Below are 21,821 nucleotides of genomic sequence, written 5' to 3'. Positions count from 1 at the left end.
ACTTGAAGAGAGCAAGCTTTACCATACTGATAGAAAATTCAGCAAGTGTGTGAAAAACTTTCTGAGGGATCAAACTGATTGAGCATGTTGGTCAAGAAAGATGAAAACTTTTGCCATACACATAGACACGATTTCATCTCTGGTCTCTCATGATTAGATGATTGTTTCTAGCAAAATAGATTCATAAATAAGTGGTAAAGCATGTGAAGTCAAGACAAAAGAGCCTTACAAAGATACTAAGAAACTGTAGCTTTTTATTCTGTTCAAAGAATCCATGTATTATTGGGACATTTTCTGGCTTATTTTTGTCATTATTCATTGGCACACGTAGGCCATTATTTTTTTCTCAGTGGATCAATCCCGTATCAGCTAAAAGCATTCTGTAATTTCTAGTCAGGTGAACACTGGATGGCTGCAGTTAGTCTAACCAGGATGCACTGCCTGTTTTCCAGTTCAATCAGGCAGAAAACCTGCAGCAGGAATTTAGCCATATGCACATTCCGAAACTGGTTTCTGCTGGAAAAAAATTCACTTACTAGTTCTAAGTTTGATTTCCGTGGAAATTCAGACCAGTGAAAATTGGTGGTGGAGATCTAAAACAAGAGGGATATCTGGGCTAAAGTCCTTCCAGCGCTTGTTCTTCAGCTTATTTCCCCAGCTATTGCCCAAAGATGCTGGAATAACAGAAATATGAGCAAATAAAGCTGTCTGTATTCCCCTGGTTTATATATTGCCACAAAATCTGCAGACTAATAAACCAAGTAACCTCATCAGGAGAAAATCTCCCTGCTCTCTTCACTGGAAGGACAGAGGTCCGGAGGTAGGAACTGTGCTGCCGAGTGGGTTGGGGAAGATCTCTGGGCATCACAGGAGGCTGCTGCAGCATCCAGCTGTCAGAGCAGGGACTCAGATGAAGATGTAAAGGGATTGGGACAGCAGTGGTGAGGACCAAGTACACAGAACAGTTCCTTTGCTGACAAATTAAGGGGCAATACAGCAACCAGAAAAATAGATGCAGCTCTTTGGCTGCTATTCAGCTCCCTACGGAGACCCTGCCCAAGAAGCAAACATCCTGGTAGTATAGCTACAGGTATATTTTGAGAAGAAGAGATGACCTTATCATGGAAAAGTGGCTTCAGGGGAGGTTGGCACAAGCACAGAAAACTCCTTGCACACAGAGGAGCTTTAGTCACTACCTAACTGGAGGCCCATCATAAATTTGAATTCCTAACCTTCAAGCCAGGCAGCCCACAGAGCACAGCAGGAGGAGGAGGGATGTGCTGGAGAACGTAGCCTTTGTTTAGAAATAACTAAATACAAAAAAACTATGTTAAAAAAATTAGTTTTGTATAGTTTAACTCAAAAGTCACAGCTGTTCTTTCAATGACTTATGAACTTGTTTTTCTGCATTGGATATCTCCTGAAAAAGAATTTGGAGGAAGAAGCTAAGGCAAGCTCAGTTCTTTGTGTCCACTTGCAGCATTGTGTGTTTGAACAGTCAGACCAATAAATTTTGAAGATGAGTTTTAATACCTACCACTGTTATGCTGTTGGTACTCCACAGAGAGATGTAATAGAACAACTACTCAGAAGCTAACAACATCATCCAGTCAGATGACCAGTTCAAACTTCCACTTCATGTTTTTAGGGGGGTGTGAGGGAAGAAAATTAATATTCTTTTTACATAGAGCTTAAAAAAGGTGTAATTTAAGAAGATTAACTGACAATTTAATGGATTGATCCAAAGATTGTTTTAATTTGCAAATAATCTCCTAAATGTCATGAAATCTCTAAAGTAACATGCAAACTATCCTGAGTCCAAAAATAATGAGCTATTGATTCTTTTGTTATGAAATCACTCTGTAGGTTGGCAATATACCTTTGGGCCACAATCTATTGCATGAGCAAATTACAGTACCTGATGCTGACAATGAAGAAATGACAGCAAACTTTTTCTCATTAAAATCTAGGTTGGAAAAAATGTCAAAACTAACTTTTCCCCCCTAAATAAATAAAAAAAAAAATAAATAAGCACCATTCCTTTATACACTGTATTTCTGAACAGATACCATTTCTGTATATAAAACCTGATAAAATATGTTACCTGAAATTCCCAGAATTGATTTTCTACTGAATCTAAACCACCTACATCTGTAGACTACAAAGCCATATTTATCCATGCATAGGTATAAGGTCTTAGAGAGTTAAATAAATGCCTAAAACCATTTTGGAGGCTAAAACTGTCAAAACCAAGTAGCACATAAAGCGGTTGAGCACCTAAAGGCACAGATGACAAAGTCACTGAGGACTACAAGCTCTCATTAATTTCAAAGTTGAAACATACTGCATCCCCAAAAATCAGGAAGAATAACTTGAGTGTATGAGGTCCGTTCAGTTCAGCCATCAACACAGCACCAAAACTTCCCAGTTCACCCAGAAAAGTTCTAGTCTTTTCTTAGGCCACCTTTATATCAATAATTAGGGTATCTTAAGTACAAAGTAAAGCAAAACAAAAACTTGAGCTCAGGGTACTCTACAAAGCCTAAAATTTAAACTGGATTACACAATACAATCATTATGACACTTTCCACTTAGAAATAGAAGCTTTTTTTCAAAAAAATCTTCAAGACCTTTGTCCAAACATAACTAGGGGCTCCCTGAAGCAGCTGAAAGTTAAAAAAAAGAACACACTGCATCAGTCTCCAAAAGTGGCTAAGTTGGAGTCCAAGCCTGAGGTCAAAGCAGGGTATGAAATACCTGTATTCCTATTCTGATCCTTATCAGCATAGTGTCTCAATGCCTATTCCACCAGCCAAAAGGGAAATGGGCCATCAGAGCCTCTGATACCCATTCCTGCTTTAGGCAAAGCTCTGAGGATACATGATGGTATCCAGTAACTCACCCCTCAGCCCAGCCCTTACCATGGCCCAGTTTCACCCTCTTCAGTCCAGTTTACCACAGAGACTGGCTGCTCTTTTTCCAAATCTGAGTTTCTGGTGAGACGGCAGTACTCAGCCTTCCTCAGAGTCCCACCACAGCTCCCACCAAACACTTGCACTTCTCCAAAATATTGAGTTTGTAAGGATAAGGGACGAGAGTAGAGGAAGAACAAGGCTAATAGCACACAAAACAGGATCTGGATGGAGATCCAGAGATTTTGCTTGTGAGTGGAGAGGTTGCCTGATTATTTTGATTCCCCTGGTAGAGGCTGAGTCTCTGTTTCAGTCTCCACTAGGTATGGTTGCTCTAGCACTGAGCAGGTGTAAAGTTGATAAAGGACTGAAGCTCGTCTGTCAAGTATTCCCACTAGTGTTGAGCATAAATTGAGCTGATCCTGTTTGTCCCTGGATTCACAGATGATGTTTTCCTTTTGAAAAGAAAAGTAGTGCAACACTGAAGAATTATATCTTTTGAATACAGGTAACATAATATAAAAATGCTTGATTAAAAATTTTTGAGGTTGCAAATGGGACTAGGATATATTCCCTGAATACAGATTATAAAGTGTTCCAGGTTTCCTTTCAATCACTTGCTTTCTTTTCTTGAAGTTTTTTAAGAGTTTTACTTCCATTGTGGAATTATCTTATAAACTGTCTTTCTTCACTAAGCAAATAAAGGTTAATTATTATAAATACAACGTGAAATCTATTGTATTCATCCATTGTTTATAGTTCTTGCAAAATAGTATAAAGACTTTCTACATAAAGACAAATCTTTAAAACTGCTTCAGGCTTCAAATTAAAAATTATTCCCTTTTGTGTTGATTACCAAGGGACATTTGGAGGATCCCCTGTGATCACAGGACATTTCCATATAGCCTGTCACGTTAAGGTGAAAAATTTGCAAGGACACTCTAACCATCTGTCATCAACTCGGTTCGGTGACACAGAGGGCTGGTTTGAAATGGCCAATAGGCCTCATGCATAACAAAGCCCTTGCACTTTTGCATTGTTTGTGTTTTGACCTGGGCAGATAATCCTTCAGAAAGGGGGGCTGTGTTTTGCTACTTCTTTTTTCCTTACACGGTGACCATTTCAATGCTGTCTTATAAAGAGAAATCATTCATCCATCTAGAAAATAAATTTAGAGAACTGTCTCTCTGTTACTATTATGCCTAAAGACCTACATTGCAGACTGAAGGCATTTTATTAACAGCACCGTGTTTTATGAAAGACAGTGAAAAACCTGCTCTTCTAAACTAAGGGTCTTTTCGCGAGTGACATAGTCACTTCATTTAAACTGTAAATCTAGGTGGTTGTGAATGCTTAATACACTGTCAAGGTTTGTTGCTTACAGTCTTTCATTAAATGGCTAATTTAAAAGCAGACAGCATCTGCAAAAAAAAAATAGCACCTTTCTGCAGCTTGACAAAACCATGTTAGCCTGTTTGTATAGTCACTCATATAACAAGGACCATTTTTCATAGCAGAAGTCAAAGATAAACTGTTCTTACCATGGTGTCAAGCACCACTTAAGACTTGCAAATACCATTTCCTCATACAATAGATGCCTCTCCAGCCTATCAGGTTTCTAGCTGACACACTTAGAGCATTGCTTAAAGGATTTAAGAAAAAAGTTGGAAAAATAAACTGCCTGAAAATATTCTTATCCTGTCGGTTATCTACCTCAATGATTGGAAAATAAAAGTCTAATAGAACACTCATCCCAAGGCTCTGTCTGCCTCGAAGTCCAACAGCTAACAAAATTGCCAGAAACAGCCGTTGTTAGAAATGAGTGAATAGATGAAGGGAAGAATGAATGACTATATGACGGGGACATCCCTTCTGTTAGTATAACAGGATCCTAACGGGATCCTCTAGGTTTTATTTCATCTTCAACACATACAATATTTGCATCTATAGAAGTAAGTCTATATTTAAGGCACAGGCAAGCCTTCAGACAATGCACTGCACATACCTAGACTTATTTCTTCTATAATTTATTTTTCAGTCCAACCTTATATTTTATATTTTAGTAATAAACCAGTCCTTTTAATTACAAATGCAGTCATCTCTTTCCTCTGCAAAAACAGGCTCCACTGATGTTAAAGGGAATCACACTAAATTCTGAAGGATAAATAAATCCCTTGAGGTCCACTCCTTCTCTCCCATCTGCATCATGCACAATATATCAGGAACATGTAGTCATTTAAGTATGTGAGGGATTCCTCCTAGCTCCCCTTCTAGTTCTGTATTTCACTGAGCATGGCTGCCCATAAACAAACAGCCTATCATTGTTCTATTGTTGCATTAGGTTCCGAAGGGATTACCATTTAAATCAAATTTCCATACAGAAAACAAGATCTGTAAAACCATGGGCTAGATAGACTATATACAAAACCCTGGTGATCTGTGTTCCTGAGTTCCTGCTTTCTCCTGGGCTTAGGATCTAAAAATACAAAAAAATTTTCTTCTGATATAATTCCCTCCTCTGTCAGACAAAATTGTTGAGGTGTACAAAAACCAAACTCCCTGAAAGCCAGAGTTGCAGAGAGAATTTCCATAGAACTTAGAGGTAAGGTGATGCTACAGATGCTGAAAACCCTCACTGGGTTCCCCCTGCAGTACGAAATTAGCACTTCTGCTTGTTGAAGATACAATCATGTCTTTTATATATGTTTGACTTTTCAAAGCAGCATGACATGCAGAAGAGAACAACTAAAAGAAGTTGTCTGTATTCAAATGAAAATTCCTCTCAACAGCTTTGCTGTGTTCTAGATGACCCCTTTCAAGTACAGATGTGTGACACACATCTGGCTCAGAAGTTTCCAAACATCTTTTCCTGCATAATATTAATCATGCACAAGTCATCTTTCATTATTTTTGAGCTATAAATACAACTTCATGTATTCCATCCAAGCTATAACTAAATTATTTAAAGTCTTTGGATACTACAGCATTATGGTAAATGTTTGGGGGCGGTTTCAGATGATAAACCTGACGAGTAAAGTATTCTACTTCTTGGTGCATTTCTGTGAAAAGAAATTCAGAAGTAATTCAGGAACTGCTACAGAACTAACCAGTAACCTCTGTGACAAACACTGGGGACTCCAGGGTGAGTGGAAGCACGTTATTTGTGATACAGGGTTTGCCATTAGTCCACCTCAGTGACAAAAGCTCAGTGATGTTAATTCAGACAGAAGTGCTGAGGTTCTGCCAAAACAAAGCTGGCAAAAGCTACACTTGCTTCTAATACTATTCAGACCCCTTGGTTCTCTTTAGAAGGATTGGTCAAAGGTATATACTGCAACCTTCCTTGAAGTTCTCTTAGCCTACCCTGGAGGTGTTTGTCATTCTTGGCACACTGCTGCTCAGGATAACTCCCTACAGAAGGCCTCATCTCTCCCTTTGGGCCTCTAGGGTAATGACCCAAACACCAAAATGTTTTAGCCTCCAGGGAAGAGAAGAGCAGGAGCCCATTCTGTCTTGGGCAGATATCTAGAATTTAGAAAACAGGTATGTAAAGAAAAGACTACCTGAAAGCCGTGCACATATCATACAAAGCTTGATCTCCAAACAACAGAAATTTATGAAAAATTAGCAAGGCGTAATTTGGTACGTGTGTCAATACCTTTTCAGTGTGCAGAAATCTGTTGTTTGATTTAACAGTTTGTTTCTTTCTTCCCAGGGCTGTATTTGTCCCAAGAAGTTTTTCCTTTACATTTTATTAGAAAAACTTTTAAAAAGCATTTCTGAGAGCACAGCCAGAATCTGTCAAGCACCCTTGAAGCCAAAGTAAAGAGAGCACTTCAAAAGTAAACTTTTACTTGGGATTGGAATAAAAACTTTAAAAAGAAGTAATGTACAATATATTAAATGTTTCTTCTTATTGTCTTCTCTCTTGTTCACAGATTCAGTATTTGTATGACCATACCTTGAAGAAGTTTTTTATTTATGATACCTAAGCATAACATTTAAATTCCTTCCAATCTGAGTTTCTAAATGAAAATGTGAATATAGCACAGAAGCTAAGAAATGCATGTTTCCTTAAACGCAGCTAAGCTAAGCTTCCAATAAATTACATGTTGTATTTAACTGTGGATGACTCTGAAAAAAAATTAGATAACAATGTTCCGATATATCGAGATTGAAATTAACAGCTGCAAAAAGTAGTTTTCTAGGGCTGCAAGTGCTGGGTTGGCATATCATGTTAGCACTTCTGACATCTGAAGCTGTGATTTCCATGCTTTAAAATAAAAATAACAGGATTGATTTAGCTTACTATTTGCACGTAAGTAGAGGGCTCGATTTCCTTCTGCCTCACACATAAACACAAACAGTCCTATTACAAAACACTTGACAGTTTTCATTGTCTTGTTAATATTGTAGCCACATCTTTCTGCAACTTAACGGACTTCTGTAATTTGTAATTCATTACAATTTGTGTTGCTAATTAAAATTTTGTCTGGTGGATTATTTCTGTATGAAAGATTATTTCTGTAAGAAAGATTTTTTTTTAAGCTGTTGAGTGAAATATTTTTTTAACTGACATTGGACTTGTCTGGTAAAGAAGAACATATCTTCACTTCATGAGAAGGCTCATACAATAGTACCTATATCAAATCTATAAAGATAGTAAAAATCTAAAAGGTCTCAATGGAAATTTTTTTATAAAAATGAAAAATAAATTTCAAATAAAGACATCTGAACAATATAATTTTTAAAAATGTTACATTTTTCATCATCGAAAGATAAAAATAACAGTGTGGTGTTTCATAAGTATGAAATAAAATCTATAGCCAATAATACAACCAGGAATGCTAATGGAAAAAGTATAGTATAAGAGAGGTTGAAGAAATATGGAATATATTTAATGATTGAAACATATATAGTTGCCAGAAGCTATGAGAAAGCACTGTAAAAGCAGTTGCTTTACTCACTGGCCAATTGCTACCACTATTTCATTGCATCACAGCCTTTCACAGCAATCCTAGGAATCTTGTGGCTAAAGAGATTTGAGTGTTTATAACAAGCCACTCTTTCTTAAGTACTCAGCAAGGACTAACAATTTTCTTTTGTGGTTTAAGCAAAGATAGAGCTTCCATTTAACCTTTGCATCTGAACTAGAACCTCTAGTGACATTATGCATGACTTCATGACCAGCAGTCAGAGGTGAAAATGTATTGCTCAGCCCTGCCTCCAACAGAAGAGGAAGCTTTACCCTGGGAATGAGGCTGAGTTGTCATTGCCAAATCAGCATTTTGACCAGGAGCCGAATCCCACTCTCTGAATCCACTAGTCAAACCTGAGAGGGTCGCCATTTGAAGACAGACATGCAGTGTTTGATCCTCGTTGTGTTCAATATGTGGATGACTGCAGCTGCAGAGACATAAAGACACACTTGGATACATAGATGGACCTTCAAAGGCTCCATTCTGATAAAGTATATAACTGTACAAATATTGTGTTCCCCAAAGAACACAGTATGCATATGCATTGAGTACCCAGGTACTCAATTGTTGATGTTTTTTTCAACGAAAAAATGAAAACAACAAATTCTGTAGGATTTTTGAAAATCATTCACTGAATGATAAATTCCACTTATGGCGCATTTGCTGAATATATGAAAACACTTACAATCTGTTATTCACACTTTCAGTCAATTAAGCTATTTAAATGATATGTTTTAATTTCATTCCCAAGCCTTCCAAATTCTGTTGTCTCATGTTTGATCCAAATAAAGACCGATACTTTATTTGTCAAATATATTTATTGTTCTCTAAGCAGGACAAATGGTAACTTCTTTCCATTTATTTGTAGCAAAAGCTGAAATGGAGAATTCTTCCAGGTAAACAGTGAATAAGAAGATTCTAATGTTTCAGTATGCCATTAAATAACAGTTATATAATTTTCCATGTCTTTGAAATGGACTGTTTTTGCTAAATTAATATTTTGTATTTATTTTCTACCCTAGACTATCAGCTGAGCTATAACTTCTTGAAATGCTCAATGAAATAAGCTGATATTTGTAACTTTTATATTATACTGCATTACCAAAAGAAATGGTGGGGTTTTTTATTATTTCTGATTGTCTTTTTAAACATTTCCTGAAGTCAAGTAGCAATATTTTTTTCCTGCATTGTCATATGGAATGCTGGCATACCTCCTCAAAGACATTTTAATAGATGGAGCCATAATTTCAGATACTAATGTTAGAATGATCTTATTTCTAAGCATTGAATGTATATTTCTAAGTAATCTTTAAGCACAAGCACTACTTGTGCTAGGGAGTAACATTGCCTCATCAGTCCTGTGGAATCTTCCTTGTCTGTAACCTATAGAAAGGATGATGTGTATTAAAGGTTAATATCACGCAAAAAACACCCCTAAAAAAATAGATGGATTCTGATATACTGGTTTCTAAGATGTTCCTGTTAAGGTTCATTACATCTATGCATTGTGCCTGTGCTTGCTTGTGCTTATCCAGTACCATTTGAGTATTGTGGTTGATACAATGACAATCCTATACATATCACTTTTAAAATCAGATAGTAATAAGACTCAGGTTCATGTAAAATCAAACTTGATCATACCACAATATTCTATAAATATTTCTGAGCAACAAGTGATGAAAAGAAAAGGCCAAACATACATTGCAAGCTGTCTCCCTACATCCATAAACATTTTGTAAACATGGATTTTCTTACAGAAGGCAAAAGGAGCGATTACCAAGGCATGGTTGAAGAAGTAGATACATGCATCAGGAAGGACAGATGGGACTAGATCTTGCCTCAAGGCTGAGAGAGCAGCTCAGAGAAAGGGGAGCATAAGGACAGCTCCCTAGGAGAAGATCATCACAGTACTTTGTGGGACTGACCAGATTTCTTCTCCCTCCAGAACTGCTGGCATGCACCCAAATCCTGAATAAGAGCCCTGAAAATGAAAGAAGGTACAGAACTTGGAAAAGTCTAACATTGAATCTGATAAAACAAGGCTACCAAGGCTTTTCTTCATCACTTTAAACCTTTTGAAGTGTGTTGCAAAGGGATTTTTTCACTTACTTGCATTCCTTACTAGGATCCTTCTATAGGAACCTACATGGTTAAAATTTTCTCAACACTTACTTTTCTCAATAAAGATCCAGCCCAAGGAGCAGGAGCATATCCAAGACTCTCAGCTATGGCTAAGTCAGAGTCTAAGTACAGGTTCAGGCACAGTCCACATTTTTCTGCAGTGTTTGGTTGTTACTGCTCTCCCTGTTACCAATTTGGTTGTAACTGCCACATTTGGAGTTTTGAGTGTCTGGATTCTAAAATATCCTGTGGATTCCTATGTAAATGTCAAAAGCATGCAGTGGAAATTTCCTTTCTTGTGATATCGTATCATTCACTGTGAATAGTGAAAAGCAAAGCAACTCTCACTTCTTGCATCAACCGAGTCTTTCCCTGTGCATCCAAATGAAAATCTCATCCTACTGGTGTTTGCATGTCGCAGAAAGCAACAAAAATTTCATAGTAAATTATTGTCTGGAAGTGATAAAACAACAGAGCAATACATCTGGTGTAATATCTAGTCTCTGCTTTTCAGTGGACAAAGGAGATTAACTGTAAGAGAAAAGGGAACCATATTTTGAAAAGCTGCAGAGTGAAGTCTTTGCCTTTACTTCCAAGACAAGCCTCAACCTGTGTTATATTTTCATTGATGTTTTCCACACAGAAAACACATGAAGCAGAAAACTCCCTGCCATGAGACTCTACCAAACTCTCTTCCTCCTGCACTGGACTCCTCATACCAGAGGTGTCCAGCAGCTGTCTGTGGACAGCATTTCTCTTTCAGAAAACCCATCCCCCTCTCAGCCCTGCTCTGCCCTGTGCCACCACACTTCTGCATCCTGACTCTCACAGAAGTTACTCTTCCAGGCTGTGACAGGGAGAGGGGGCGGCACACAACTGCCTGAGAGATGCTCTTCAGAACTAGTGGTCTGAGAGATGGTGACTCCACGCCCTGCCCTAAAGGGAGGAGAATAACCACCGGACCTTGCCCAGGAAGTCTGCGGGATTCCGTCTACTTGGTGTTTGCACTGCAGAAGAAAGTTTTCTCAATAAAAAAGAAGGTGCAATAGGGCATCTTCATCACTCTTTTATAATGCTACTAAAGATTATTATGTTATGCTTTCAAGATCCCAACACAATGGCAGGAGGCTGTACTCTGAATTAAATAAACCATTCACCTCTTAATCAAAACAGGAATATATGCCCTGACTTTCACTAGAAAGTCTAACAATATGAACAAAAGAACACCAAAGCAGAGTTTGAATTATTCTTTTAACAAGGTAAAACAGTTGCATCTAGTTACATAAGAGACAATTAAATACAGCTCTCTTATATCACATAGGTAACTCTCTGGTCAAAAAAAACGATAGCTTTGAAGTTACTACCTATTTTCAGTAACATCCCACAAATCCATGTCCCAGTATTTTATTACTTAAGTAGAGGAAAGGTTTAGTCACTATAATGTAATTCTCTTGTTATTTTATTACTTTCCCTTGTGAAATTGGGGGACGTAATAGGAGTATGAACAAATATGTAGAGTAGGGTTATTCATCCCTACATGGTTTTACTACTTAAAACTGGATAAGTACTTTCCAAAAATTGTTTCCTAAGCATAAAATGCCTTGAGCAGCTTTAATTTCAGGAAAGAGCAATAAATCACTTTAATACAAGAAGCAATATTTGATTACTCTGCATTACCCAGTAGCCCCTTTACAATTATAATCCTTTACACTCTTATCAATGAATATATCACTCCTAACTCTAACCCCTCAATCACCCTCTCCCTCATCCATGCTCCTATTGTTTGGCAACAATGCTCCTTCTATTATTTAATATTAAATTATAGAGCACATATGTGATGTGATAAATTGCATTTATCATGCATCTTTTAATGCAGCTGCATTAATCATGTCTCTACTTCACTCTGCCTGCTAATCCATCTCTGTCCAGGACTACTCAGTCCCATCCAAACCTTTAGGGAGATTTGAACAGGCACCATTAAATTAAAAATGGTACTCTTTTCCAAACAAGGGGTTTCATCACAGGAATCACACTGTCCCAAAGCTCAGCACAAATAACTTGAAGTCTGTAAAGGATTTAAGAGTATGTTTTCTTATGAACCATGAGACTCCTTGAAGCTAAAACAGAGAAACTTACATTTTCCACTGCTACAAGGCTCTCCATTTCTAGTCCAAGGTTATTAACCATGATCTTGGACCCTAAAACTGACACATTTGATGCTTGTAAAATAGGTACTTCTAAAGGTCTTTAATATGTCTCAGCTGCTGCTTTCATTCCCTCCTAACTCTCCAAAGATAAACTTCTAATACAGAATTAAAAAATACTGACCTTACAAGGCACAGGAATATAAAAGAGGGACCTGAAAAGCACTTTAGAACTCTCCAGATCATTTTAAAGTACGGTATCTATGAATTATTTGTCCCACATGCTGTCTGTCCACTGGTACAGGGCAGCAGAAGCATTTTATTAGCATCCACTGGAGATAAACTGCCACATCTCTGTTGATCTCCCCGTGTTGACTTTATTCCACACCATTAGAGGCCTTTTTTGCCTTAAATTCAATTCTTAAACATTTATTCAGAACTTAAACTCATTTTTAAAAAAATGTTATAGTCTTTTCTAAAAAAAGTTGCTGAAGTTGAAAGTGTTTCATGAATTTATACCAGAGTCACAAAGCTACTACAGGATAAGTTGTGTGGGAAAGGAAGGAGAAAGAACTGGTCAAGAACCAGAAAAAATGTTGAAAACTTTGATCCAAAATAATTTTTTGAAAAATGTTTTAGTTTGCCCAATTAAAAATAATTTGTGTTAGAAAAGTCCATTCATATATATTTTTAAATCACAAAACTATTCAATAAAAAATGATATGTTTATGACACAAATATAATTGATAAATACCAAATCATTTTCCACATTTTTGGGATAACTCAGACACTTAGAATGTGATTAGTCACAGCAGCTGGGAGTGTTTATGCTATTAGAACTAAACATATGGGCAAATGTTTTGTTGAATTGGGATTTATACATTTTGTGGATCTGTAAAGCTAAAGTAGTACTCTAGGCACTCATACAGCCAAGCTGAAAGGCTGTTCTTGAAGTCCTGTCTGTAACAGAATCAAGCCCTAACAGAGTACCATGCTCTTTTTGCCCCAAACCCATTGCTGCTGGGGCAGACACCATAATAGTCCCTCTGATCATTCCTTACTGACTTGTTTCCACCTGCTTTTCTCCTCCTCCTCTTCCATCATTTCTCTTTCTTCTTTATTTCTCTTCCTCCCCTCTTTTGCTCTCTCCCTCTAGCTTTTTTCCTGTGGTTCCCCAGTGAAGTTCATCACTGAATGGTGGAATTGAAGAGCAAACACTAGTCAGCTACTAAAGCATGTTTCCCTCATCCTCTTACTCTCTTTCTCTCACCATTATAAATTAAAGACAAGACCCTATTAACCCTTTAGGGTGTAGATTCAAGAAGAAGAGGGGATTAAGGAGGCTGTAGCCATGTCACTGGTACTCCTTTACATCTATACCCAGAGGAGCAATTGCACCTGCCTCAAACCCTCCTCTTTGTGCTCCTGCTACTTTCTCTTGATGTCATGGGATCCTAGTGTTTGAAAGAACTTCCTCCTCCTAGGTATTGGGATTTTGTTCACTGCAGTCAAGTCAGTTTTCATAACTTTTAGTCCAAAAAAGGAACGAAGAATTGAAGTGATATCTTACTTGCATAAAATGGGGGTAAGAGCTTAGAAAGTTTACTGCTATTTCTCTCCTGTGACTTCACTGGCCCCACTCCACAATGTACCAATTTTTACTTTCACTGAGACAAAAAAATACTTAAAGTTTTACACATATCCTTTCTAATTCCTGATCGCTTCCATATCTTACCATATTTTCTTTCCCTGTTCTATCAAACAGTTGACTCTGCCTTGTGGGTTGGAGAAATGCTCACTCCATGGCTTGTCAGTCAGCCACAGAAAGCAAGTTTTCAGGTCAAAGAAACATTTGCCTTAGGGGATTCACATGTTGTAGGAAGACACTTGAACTTCTTCATCTCCTGACTGCTAAAGTACCTTTCTATTGCAAACTTCTCACGCATGTTCATTTCCAACTTCTTATGTATGTCTCTTTCCACCCCTTATACATCAATTGTGGGTGGTAATGCAGCTTATTTAAATACATTTGTATCATGTCTCAGAACTCAAAGGCTGGCTACTCAGATACAGTTCCCATTAGGATCAAAGTTACTGCCCACTTCTGTTTCTAGAAATTCATCTGGTCTCTGCTTACAGATACTCAACAACTGGTCCTGATGGTCTCATGCCTGTTAGGTCAGACTGCATGTTGCCATCAGGTCCAGCTAACATATCAGACTGTTTCAGCAAAGTTAAAACATTGAAAGCAGTGGAAAGAGAATTCAGTGGCAGAGTTCAGGCCACGGAGCTATGGGAGACCATGGGAAAAGGATTCACTTGAATCCAAGCTCTGAAATCCATTCTAAAACCATCTGCAACTAAATATAGAGCCATTCAAACAATACTGCTGGCTGTTAGCTCTCCAGCAGCTCAAAGTACTGATTTTTTTTCATTGAGGACTCTCAATGAAAGGAGATAGGAAATTTAAGAGAAAAGAAGAAAAAACCCAGAAAATATCAATAATTCAGACACCCCCTTTTCTAAAGCACAACAGAATTAGTTGTTGTCCTGATACATTATGGCCACTCACAGCCTTAATTATGAGAAATCACTTCAAAAAGAAGTAACAGATTTAACTTAAAAAAAAGCTTCAAAGCTTTACCAACAGCAGGAGACCTTCTCTTTAATTGGGAGCATGTATCTGAGCAAAACTAAAACTATTCAGTAAAAGCAGATTTTGAAACTGCCTAAATATAAAAATTATTGACTTAGAATTATTAATATTCACATTTTTCATTGTTTTGATGCTAAAAAACCTAGTCAAAGCTTTATACTCTACATTATTGCCATACATTTGGACTGAGGAGGTGCCTAGGCTCCCACAAAACCAGATCCTTCCTATTTCAACAGTAAAAACATCTCTGTCCAAAAAATCTTGCAGAGTAAGCCAGCAGACAACAACTAGATAAAGGCAGAGAAATGGGAGAGCATATGGAAACAGTCAGCATGACGAGTGGCAGTCTCAGTTTTGGCTCAACTCTCACCAGTTGCAAATCCTTTTCATCCACCAGCCTATCTACGTAGCAATAACCAGAGGTTTTATTAATAGGTTAGCATCCTCTACCTGCTTGAATTTATCATCCAGGGATGAGAAAGAAACAATGCCAGTAAGAATCTCATGTCATTGCCTTTATAAAAAAAAAAATTTTGCAAATTCCCAGGAAATAAACCAAAAGCAGAAAAATTTTTAAAAAATGGACATAATTTTTTGGTGGAATAAAAGATTGATTCTCGCAAATACAAGTAGTGTGAACTTTATTGAAAGAACACTCCAGTTAAATATATTTTAAACAGTCTCTAATGCAAAGTGTAAACTAATACACAAATGAAAGCAGTTTCATTGTACTTAAATAAATATCTCTTGCTTCATCCTTTGAGTCAACTGTATTTCAAGTTACCTTAGGGAGCTTGGATTTAGGAACCACCAATGTTTTAGAGCTATAGGTTTACCTAGTTACATTAGAACAAATCAAATGCACATGGATGAAAATGCACATAGATAAATTCTCATGAGGATCCAAGAACAATACAGGATTTTTCAAGCAATACAACCTTAACCTCTGTTGATATGAAACATTCGTTTTCTACTTGAAATGTATCACAGGCAAATAAATCATTAGAAATATGAAGACTTATTCTAAGTAACAATCACAATGAAACCCATTTAATGAGATTTCACAGCACGAAGAAAAGTTGCCCCATTCCAGTTCAGTCAAAACATGCCAGCCAATCTTGAAAAGCTATTAAAGAAGATGAAGATGGTGTCTTTTTATCCCACTACATCTCTGAAAGCTGACATGCTTTTCTCTTCAATTTTAGGGAGCAGTAAGAAAAATTAGAGGTACCTAACTCTGCATAAAATTGATTTGAAAACTATATCTTCATTAAAAAAAATGAAAACCTTAGAAATTTCCGAGAAGTTGCAAAACAGAAAATAGGGAAATGCTCTTATTATTATGTTATTGTTAGTAGCACTGTTAATCATACTTTTATTAATATATTAACAATGTGACTTTCAGTTTCCAAAGTGAGAGTATTTTAACTTCCCCTTCAAGTAACTATTGAGGAAAAAATAATTAAATGTAAATAAATCAGTAATGTAAAAGGCTTTTGTTTTGCACTTAAGTAAGGACACTATGAAAACGTCTGTCTTTTTCCTAACTAAGGGTTTGTCTCTCCTATAAAAGTAGTCCCAATTAAGTTTTACCTAACCTCAGCACAAGTAGCACCACTCACTACAGTTGGGACTGAAGTGGGTGGCATTATACATGTGTTTAAAATTAAAAATATCATTAGCTTTTTCAATCAGGCTGTTTGTGTTATGACTATCAATACAAGCAGCCTTATTTTGGATAGTTACTAACTGTCTGCTTTCTTAAAGTAGTGGTGGAGTAAAATGCATATTCCCCAGCTCAGCTATGTGCCATTGCTTTCATTCTCTCCAGTTCTAGAAAAAACATGAGAAATCAAAGACACCACTTCAATAGCCGGTTTAATATTTGGATCTCTGAAGCAAGGAAAGTGTGGGGAGGTAGCAGTCAGCTCTCTGCAGGCATGATTTCCCAAACCTTTCCTTTCACCTGTCATTTCTACTTGCACATGTGCCCTTATCAGGACAGTGGGTGAGTCAGTCAAATTCAAAAGTACCAAACCAAGGAAAAACTATTGCTTTGCTCCTGCTCGCTCTGTGCAGCCACATAGGACTGGTGCATCATGGCAGGAGAAGTGATGGCAACAGCCTCTCAAGGGACGTCTCCAAGGACCCTCACAGTCCTGTCACAGGTCTCTGTGTCACAGTTTACTTTCATCCTTTAGTTTTAAATGCTACTTTGACCTTTGGAGGACGGTGGATGAATGTCTGTGACTGTTATAGGGATTTGGAAATCCAAATTATCCACACTTGAAAAACATCCTTTGTTTCAAGCACAGAGGTGCTTCTAGTTATGCTTCTGAGATGCCCATGTGAGAGCAGTTCATTGCACAACATAGATAAATGACATTTGCACACTGGTTCCAGGTGAGGAACATATTCATTGTGTTCAGCTCTGCACTGTAAGGAGTGCCTCCTGCCTTAACCCTGCTTCATCTTTACCATCACATAAAAATACAAGGTATCAGCTGTGCAGCTGTAACCAGGCATCCTAAGTGACAGCCCAGCAGGAAGAACAGCCTTTATTTGTCACCTAAAGTTAATGGAGTAAATTCAGAGACCCCCTCCTTCCTGCCTTTCTCCTACAAAGAGGACTCAAGGCCCTGATTAATATGCAGCCCTATTAACTCTAGTGGCTCTAAGGAGGTGGTGACTGAACGGGAAAATTAATGACCTCCTGTCCAGGACTTGCCCCTTGTTTCAGAGTTAAAATAAAAACTGCAGTCTGAAACGAAGCAGAATTTTTAAATATTTAATTGTAAACTGGTGAAGTAAACACATGCCAGAAATAGCAGCTTTGATAAAATTCAGTTTTCACTCCTCTTGTTTAATTCATCTTTATCTGGTGGTGTCTCAGCCAAGTTGTTGCTTCTTTCACCCTCACCACTCAAACCTCAGGCATAGAAAATATACTTTTTTTTCCCATGCTCTAGAGGACTGGATTTTTTTGGTAATGTCACATCAACTAGGAAATAAAAGAGATCCTAGCTGAATAATATGTGTAGCAAAATAATACCTATTTAAAAAGCACTCCAAAACAAAAACCTCCAAAGAAAAAGACAAACAAAAGAACAACCCCCAAATACCCATCTCACCTTCTAAACTACATGCTGCAGGTCATGAAATCACAACAACCACATCCAATTCACTTGTTAGGAAAGAAGCACCTATAAGAGATAAACTTGATGCTTGGCTTTTCCCAGAACCCTACTATTGTCCTGCAGCAGTGAAAACAAAGAGCTATGGGGGGGGAGGGAAGGGGAATAAAAAGAGAGAACAGTGCCTTTTCAATCTGCCATTTTAACTATTTTAACTAATATTATGAGTGGTGGTGGCTAGGATGGCAAGTACATGCTACTGTGACTCCTTCACAGTATTCTTAAAACAGCATATACTTAGCATCTTTCATTTGATGTGTGATGTTTTTCTCTAGCTCTCAGGTAAAATGTAGAGGCCAAATAAGCCACCCATCTGCAGCAGTCGTGAATTCGGGATTTTCTTTAAAGATTCACACCAAACATAAACATACCTAATTTTATTTTAGTCTGTCCCTACCTGAAAAGTGCTCTAAAACCAAAGATTTGAAGAAATTTGCATGGAATATTTAATTACCAAATGGCCATCCTTCTTCAAATTGCAGTATCAAACCCTCATCTGCACTCACCATTGTGATTGTGTGACTGCCTGAAACAGTGATTATCCATTCCCAAACAGTGGGTTGTGAGAAATAGCTTCACAGAAATACAAGAAAGAGTTACAGCCCCTTACTCATTTCCCTCTAGGCATCACAATGGAAAACAAAATCAGAATTTCCTCCGTTTAAAGTTAAATCTCTCTTCTTTTCACACACCCACCTTAGTTCTTGTTATCTTGTTTGTTCCCCTATTACACACTTCACCAATCCTTCTTCATTAAACTGTGTTTTTCACTTTTGTTCTATATTCCACAGGTTATATTCACTTTCCATCTTTTACTTTTCAAGTCTCACATCCTGCATTTGCCTGGAGTAGTGCATAGAGGCTATTCATTCACTCCTTTTGGTAGACAAAACACACTCTTTCTACTTCCATAACAGTACACTTCAAATAGCTCTTTCGGGTTTAATAAATACTTGAAGCAGAACATCCCTAGTTTCATAAGGATTCCTCTGCACTATAATTGATTACCTTGGAATAACTAGCACCTATGAAACGTAGAATAGACATTTCTTCTATAAACTTCTCTGGGAATAAATCATCGTCACTTACAATACAGCCAAAAAAACAAGCTACCTGGCAATTAATTGACTGGCAACAGAAAACTAATATACACCTTCACTAAAAACAGTAGCATAAGCTCTTCCATCCTTACCTCAACTCCACCTCATGCCAGGATTCAGCTGTATGGGATATTGCCAAATAATTTCCACTTCCACATTACAGTTGTGTTTGGGAAATGCTTTACATTTGCTGTTAACCCACTTTTCAATGTCACTTAGCAAACACTCAAAGCAGCATTATCGGGATAGATAATTATGAATTATCCTTTGTTTAGGCCAGTTTACTTTTGCTTTTCTTGAAATATGAATTTATTTTGTTTTATTGTAAAATAATGAAATGAACAGAGAAGTAAGCACACGCAATAATTCAGAGATACTCAATGGTGCTAAACTCTAAAAATATCAAGTACAAAACAATAAAATGATTGTTTTGAGTCAAATAGGTATTTGGGGACTAAGTTCAGATAAGACTTCTGTGGTCCGTCTCCATTTAACTGTTTACTTAGGATCTTGGACAACAATAAAGAAATTTAAATAGGATGATGTGTGTAGCTCTACTGATATTGATCGCCTTGGTGCATTTTAAAGAACTGCAACATGAGTCGCTAAATCCTCATATTTTTCTTCCAACACTTTTATTAATGCAGGGAAATATAAAAGTTCAACTAACATATGAAGACAGATATCCAGTTCTTCTTATATACTCATGTAATATCCCATTATCATAACAAACAATTAATTTTCTCTCTCGCTTGCTTCAGCTAACAAGGTGTGCTGGTGAGTTGAGTTCTCTACATGAATTTTACAGTGGTCTAACTCCTTGAACTGTGGTGTAAGGAGAATCTGCTTTTGCAAGTTTTAATGTTGCATGTAAAAGGAAAGATTTGAGAAAGAGAGGAAGGGACAGAGCTGCTTTCATTTCTAATCCATGTTTCATTATCTAGTCTAAACATGTTAATCAAACAAATCCAAACTGCCCTCTGTTTGCCAAGAGAAGGGTTTGTGAGCACCATGGACTCTCCAGAGCAGAAACGCCTTTTCTGGGGCTGCAGGGGGCCGCAAAGATCTGAATGATCAGCTCTTTCTGGCTCAGGCTCCTGATTCTTAACTGGATAATTTACAGAGAACACAAAAATTATTCAAATACCCTGACAACCAAGAGAGAGTCAAAATTAGGTCTGCTTTTCAAGTTCATTTCTTCTTCTCAGGGTTAGAAATTCCCTTAGCCTTTCTTCTGTTAAGGAAAATTTTATTCAGGTTCAGAAAAAGAACTCTCAGTGAAGACCTATTCACTGTTCTTTTACTGTGATGCAGTTAAGCAACCATCTGCCCATCCTCTATTACTCATTTAATTTATACAGCACAGTACATTTACTTATATCTTTTCTGTCTGAACAGTTTTCATTTTAATGTCATTATAACCTGATTTTTGCCAGTCATGAGTTCAGTCTCAGCTGGAAAGCATGCACTTTCCTCCTCTGTTGCCTGCTATTTTCCTCATTTCACTCTTCTGTCAATGCTATTTTACTAACACACAAAACAGGATGTATGATTAGAATTAAATAGCAACATTTTAACATTTGTTTCACTATTACATAAATGTTAGGTATATCCTAGAATTCAGCTGGCAACATACATCACCTGCAGAGCCACACATTTGCTAAATATTTAATGGAGAAAGTATTACATGCCTTTTAAAGCATTTTTTTACCTGTGTGATTTACACTCTATATAATTATTGTTTTTTGGTTTGTATTTTTTTAAATACAGTCGTTTTTTCTTCCCTTTTAAAACAAATATCTCCATGTCACTCTACTTAGCAGCTGTATTCAGTCATAAAAGGGCCACTTGGTATCAGAAAACTCATACATATTTGCCTAATAATGCCTTTTAAGTAATCTGCCCCTTTGTTAATGGCTTTTTTTTTTAACCAGCCATACACTAGGAATCAAAATTAGCATCTAAATGAGGATGTTTTAAACGCATGCCTAGGGGTTGCAGTTTTCACCTTATTTTTTTTTAATAGTTTGCCATGTTAAATTATGTAAAATAGAAATGGTTTTTTAGTTTTTAATGAGCTAATGTAGACCTATCAACCCTCTCTCCCTCCTCCCCCCACTTCTCTGCTTAAAGAGTCCACAAACTGCTTTGCAGGTATGAAAAATGGCCATGAAAGAGAAAACCCAGTGTCAGCAGGCATAACATATCCCTTCCTCCCCAGCAGCAACAGCACCACTGCATGAAGGAACATTTGTTTGAAGTCCTTACTGAAACAGCCCCATTCCCTGTTAATCGCTTAAAATTCACAAAATGAAGCAACTATTTTTATATTTAATTTCAGGAGAAGAGATTTTATTACAGCTCCTTCTAAATTGGTTTTTCATTTAATTATGGGCAAAGATTAAAGAGAACTAACAATGTGTGTTGTGGCATGGCCAAATGATGATTGGAAAAAGACAGGAGAGATGCTCACCATCTGCAAGAAGTGAGAGGAATTACAGGGTGATAATCTGGAGTTGCCAGGTCAGATAGCCCACAGGAAGAGGAGAGAGGGTTAGTGTCTGGTGTAGAGGGGATGCATATCCCTTACCTGGGGAGGCCTACAGGTATCACCACCCTCCTCTGAGGGCGGGTTGATTCCGCAGGGCAAAGGGGTTCAAGTGGAGCATCTGACAAGCAGAGGAGTAGACTGAAAAGGATCCGGACCTCTAACCT

Source organism: Neopelma chrysocephalum, unplaced genomic scaffold, assembly GCF_003984885.1.
Source record: "Neopelma chrysocephalum unplaced genomic scaffold, ASM398488v2 Primary Assembly neopelma1_22, whole genome shotgun sequence".
Classification (NCBI taxonomy): Eukaryota; Metazoa; Chordata; class Aves; order Passeriformes; family Pipridae; genus Neopelma; species Neopelma chrysocephalum.
This window is presented reverse-complemented; position numbering follows the sequence as displayed.